The sequence below is a fragment of the Temnothorax curvispinosus genome, unplaced genomic scaffold (genome assembly GCF_003070985.1).
Source record: "Temnothorax curvispinosus isolate PA1 unplaced genomic scaffold, ASM307098v1 QBEX01011856.1, whole genome shotgun sequence".
NCBI lineage: Eukaryota > Metazoa > Arthropoda > Insecta > Hymenoptera > Formicidae > Temnothorax > Temnothorax curvispinosus.
The window spans coordinates 12,939-18,543 of record NW_020221636.1 but is presented as its reverse complement, the minus strand read 5'-3'; the positions used below and the strand labels follow the sequence as shown (position 1 = coordinate 18,543).

The following is a 5,605-nucleotide window of genomic DNA, read 5'->3' as shown; positions in this document are numbered from 1 at the left end:
ATAGTTGGTATATGAAAAGTTCATATTTACATGTACTTTTCATATACCAACTATTCTCTGCTTTAACAAATTATTTCTGTTACAGTTATTAAGCGTTTAAGTTAACAAAACATAAGTAATTTGTTAAAGCAGAGAATAGTTGGTATAATATGTGAAAAGTACACATAAATATGTACTTATTACCAAGCAGACAGTTGTCACGTGATCTTCTTTTGCATGCGCGTGCGGCTACGGAGCATGCGCATGTGGCCGCAGGGCATGTTCGTGGTCGCTATCAGTCGCTACATCGCGTCGGTATGACAGGTCTCATAACCTAATAGTCGTCAACTTTAACCGTTAATATCTCGCTTCGCGGGGCAGAGCGACACTTTTTTCTGCCAGATTCGGTCGTTTCGTGCAAAAACGCGTCGATTGAGCCCAAGTTGAACGAAATCGGTGAGGAGGCCACTATTCTTCAGATTTACCGGATATGCTACTATATGACAAGTTCCAACCTTGTACTCTCAACTGACTAAATACTTTTGACGGTATCTCTATAAAACCGTTGATTCTTATTTTTTTGTGTGATAAACTTTTATATGCGTATATTAGATATCAGGATATTATCATCAAAAGTTCCAAAAGGATTATTAGAGGTTATAAATAATTAATTATGCGAGTTAAGGATGTATTGCACCTATTTTCAAAGCGCTACCAAGTGGATAAAAATTTGTAAGAATGTTCTTTTAGTCTTCCTGATGTGCTACAAAAAAAGTAGAAATGAATCCACTAAACGGTTGCTGAGATATAACGATTTTAATTTTCACTGATTTTACACGTATTTTTATGGGAAGAGACGATTTTGACGGATAAAACAGCTAAAAAAATGTTGAAGGAGCACTACCAATATTTTGAATTTTTTGTACATCTAGTATACGAATAGATGAAACTATCTGTCAAGTTTCAATTGTCTTCACTACACCGTTTTAAAGAAATAAATTAATTATTAATGATAATTAATTATTAATTAATTATTAATTATTAATTATTAATTTTATTAATAATTTGACGTTATAAAGTTGAAATCAGGGCATTTTTACTGCCAAAAGTTTAGGCTCATAAATTACAAAAATCGCAAATAATACTGGAAAAAACATTTGTAAAGTAAAAAAATACCTTTGTAGGAGTAAAAATAAGACTTCTACTATCTTGAGTATCTTACATCTAGATTTACTATGCGTTAGGCGTACATATTCAAGTATTTCAAATTTCATGCACTTTTGTCTAAGATTGTACCAGTGATACATCCTTAACTGGCATTCTATTTGTAACGTACATTAACCAATAATTCTAATAAATAACGTCATGTATGTACATTTACTAGATTGCGTTGTATTAAAAATTGTCTTGCGCTGAAATGTCGTGAGTTATGAACTTGCGCACTATAATATGTGTATGGATGTAAATCTGGAATTGTAATTATTGGCTCTGTTGTAGATTTTTTAATAATGTAATTATTCGGCGTAGGTAATTTTAAATCCTTGCAATCGTATAATATTCCGTAATAGTCCAAATGTAATAAAAAATAAAAAAATTACAAGATTCGCACCATTTTGGGGACATTGACGAACGTTCGCTATCGCCCACAACGGATTTAAGCTATGCTCATTGAGTTTAGGGATCAATTGAATTATAATCTTATTATTACTACTATAATTGGCCGCTGAAATATTTTTCGAGATTTTCACAGATTGCCACATTGGTAAATCGTAAACCCTGGTTTTTGATGAGCCTTTTGCTGTTACCATTACCAATACTTTATCGTTAGTATAATCACGCAACTATATGTGCATCGCATTTGATGCAGAGGCCAACTGAACAATTGTACGCATGTCATTGTATTATTCAATTATTGGAAGGTGGCGGAACTTGTCAAGACTATATTTTCGACAGTCGTATGCAGAAAGTCATCTGAAAAACATGTTCGTATATAATTACATGATGTTGAGTTTAAAATAATTTTTACACAAAATTGAAAATCAGTACTTACAGATATGAAATCGATACAATATTGCTGTGGGGCTTCTAATATACATGTAATAATTATTATGTGAGCGTAAGCTATTCCTTTCCTCATCGTCTGTATAAGTCATAATAATATCTTATCAGTATTGTGAACAATTATTTTTCTCATCACAGAGTTCCATGTAATAATGAACGATCTTCATTTAATATTAGACAATGAGGTGTGCTGCATTAATTATAAAGTTATTTAAAATTTGACATAAGTATCTTGCGTCAATTTTTGCCGGTTTAGCATAAGGTGAGTATTTAAATTATCTTAGTTTTTGTTGTCAATCTCACGTTTTTTGGACTCGATTTAGTAAATGGATTTCACGTTTCTTTGGCGGTTAATTCCAATTCTTATTCTAGTCTAAATCATTTTGTAGACTATAAATATTTGCAGAATTTTTCTGTTACCTTTTTTTGAATATTACACTATCTTTATACATTTAATTTTTAAACACTCATCTAATGTTTGTCGGTAAACTTAAGATTATTTAATTTATCTATATCACGCACTTTGTCGCTGAACATGGCTTAAAGCTTAGAGCCGAAACGTACGATTTATGATTTGTATTAAATTATTTAATTGAATGTTACATAGTATAAACTTATGTACAACTAACTACGTTTGAATCTCAAAGTCCACTTTTTCTTGTTACTCATTAATTTTAATATTGAAAGTTTTTAGTTAAGGACGTTCTCTCGTCCTTATACTAGAGAATATCGATCTTCTTAGGATTTTCTTGAAACTGTGAATATACGTTAATTTAGGTGTGCTTTATGCGTTGTATAAATTTCAGTACCTCTTCCGGTATAAAAAATCAAGATACTGAGCCTCAAAGTTTCAACTTTTACTAAGTAAAAAGTTTTCCAGGCCAAACGGTAAGAGATACAAGGTTGGCCAAAAGGACCAAAGTTGCTCCTCTCGTCGAGTTCTATAAAAAATGCCAAAACTAAAAAAAATTATATTTAAATTTTTTTTTGAGGCTCAGTATCTTTATTTTTTATACCGGAAGAGGTACTGAAATTTATACCACGCATAAAGCACACTTAAATTAACGTATATTCACAGTTTCAAGAAAATCCTAAAAAAATCGATTTTCTCTAGTATAAAGACGAGAGAACGTTCTTAATTAATCATTCATGTTTTTACTATGAATTTTAGTACGAAGAAAACAATTGTTATATAGAAGAATGAAAATGCCCTTAAGAAAAAATGCAGTCAAAACTGATAAAAAAAACTGAGCACTAACTGGTGGATAACTGATTATTGAAACTGATGACAGCACGATCAGTTTATTGAAACAAGTTACTGATAAAAGAAACAGTTGTACCAGTTACTGATTAAAAAACTGGGCACTAACTGGTGTATAACTGATTATTGTAACTGATGACAGCACGATCAGTATATTGAAACAAGTTACTGATAAAAGAAACAGTTGTACTAGTTACTGATTAAAAAACTGGGCACTAACTGGTGGATAACTGATTATTGTAACTGATCAATTGAACAGCATAGAAGTTCTATCAGTTACTGATCAATATAAAACTGAATAAAACTGGACCAATATTGACCAGTTCTTTTATCAGTAACTCGTTTCAATCGTGCTGTAATCAGTTACAATAATCAGTTATCCAGTAAGTTAGTGCCCAGTTGTCATTATCAGTTCAGTTCCCTTTCACCATTGCAGTTCTATAAACTTGCCTGTGACAAATAAGAAATAAGAAATCTGCGGCTACTGTGTGATTAACTGTGATAAAATAAACAATAACACTCCATAAAAAAAAAAAAGATTTATTTATATTATCGATATTTTTGAGAATACACATAACTTTATTTAAAAAAAAATAAAAAACCTGAAAAAGTATATATCGTTATAATAATAATAATAATAATGAAGTAAATTGTTATCTTCTACTGTGCCTGTTTAGTCACCATGCACGGACTGTCTCTCGTCTTCGTGCTCCAGGAATTTTGATTGTATTCTTTTTGCTTCATCGCTTTTAATATAATTGTTGATTTTATTTGCTATTTGTATATCTATTTACCTGGATGCTGTCTAGTACTTTATTGCAATCTGAATCTTCTTTGGGGTATTTGCCAAGTATTAGCACTCTACTTTTCACGCATTTTCGTATGACGGACTTTGTGTTTCCCCAACCTCCTATTATAATCCAATAGCAAGGATCTCTGTCATAATTTTTGCCGTTGCAAATTAATATATGCACACCATGAGATACACGAACCGAAAATGAGAGCTTTATGTCGGTATTTAAATTAATATCTACATAATCATATAGATATCTTGAAGATTTTCATACTGTTCAAATTCTGAGAATTGTAAGTGCGCGTTATTTGAAGATTTCTTAAACATACAAATTGTTTGTAATATTATAATGCTTTCTAAATATATCACAATCTTTTATCAAATTGCGAAGCTTCTACCTTTCCATTCGTTAATCGAATACCGGACCAATAGGTGTTTTAGAAAAATTTGTAAGTCTCCAGTTGTTTTTAGTCCATGACTCCAGGCAACCTTCGTTTGCGTTCATTTTGCAATCTATCTCATTTTTGCTTTTATTTAAATCGCGGAATTCTGAAATAATGCGCGCGTTTATAATACATTGTAGGTAGGTGTAAAATAGTTGAATGCTTTGTGAATAAGTTTATTTAAAATATATTAAATTTGATAAAAATTATAAATTTTAATAAGAATTTTAGTACTCATGTAAAAATTTAAAAAATAATTTTTATTTTTAATTATATTTTGGTTTGCAATATGTAGAAATGCTTATTTCAATCTTCATAAATAAGACTTCGACAATAATCATTTGATTTTGGAGAAATAATATTCCAGATTAAATTATAGTTCCACACAAGTGCTCCGCCATCATCCTCTGGAGAGGCATATCAATTCTACTGTGTTTCCACCCATCTGAAGATCCACGCAATACGGTTACTTTTCCGAAAGTATGTAACATCTGATTCGCGACGATAAAAAACGCGAAGATAATTAGCGTATCCATCAATGTTCTCTTGTTTGTCCACGAAAATATGCTGTTTGTAAGATTAACGATTATCCATATAAAATAGAAAAAGATCAAACAACATAACAAAAGAAATATTATATATTTAATTAATTACGTTATGTCATGTAGTGTCACTTTAACAAATTTTCTGCCGAGTTGAATGGATACAGTTTTATATATCTATTGTGCTATGTACTATACATTTAAATGAAATCCGTGTGATCAAATTACTTTCCTTTATTTAAAGACAACAGCGTGCACTTCATCCACGACAAGTCAACTTATAAGATAACATAACAAAAAAATTAAATATTTTATGACGAAACGTTTTGTGTTGTGTCAGTTTTATACTAATCAGCCTGCCGGACGACCGGCAGTGCTAGGATGAAATCGACTTCCGTGATGAAAGATTCATTATGTACCAAATGTGCCTAACGCACATCAGAATATTTATATATATAGATGTCTTACCCACACACACACACACACACGCACACGCACACGCACACGCACACGCACACGCACACGC

General features: G+C 31.3%; 1 pseudogene; it reads right to left on the bottom strand.

Annotated features, from left to right (window-relative positions):
• Positions 1-4,599, bottom strand: part of LOC112461848 — a 60,564-nt pseudogene extending 55,965 nt beyond the window's left edge.
• Positions 4,600-5,605: the final 1,006 nt, after the last annotated feature.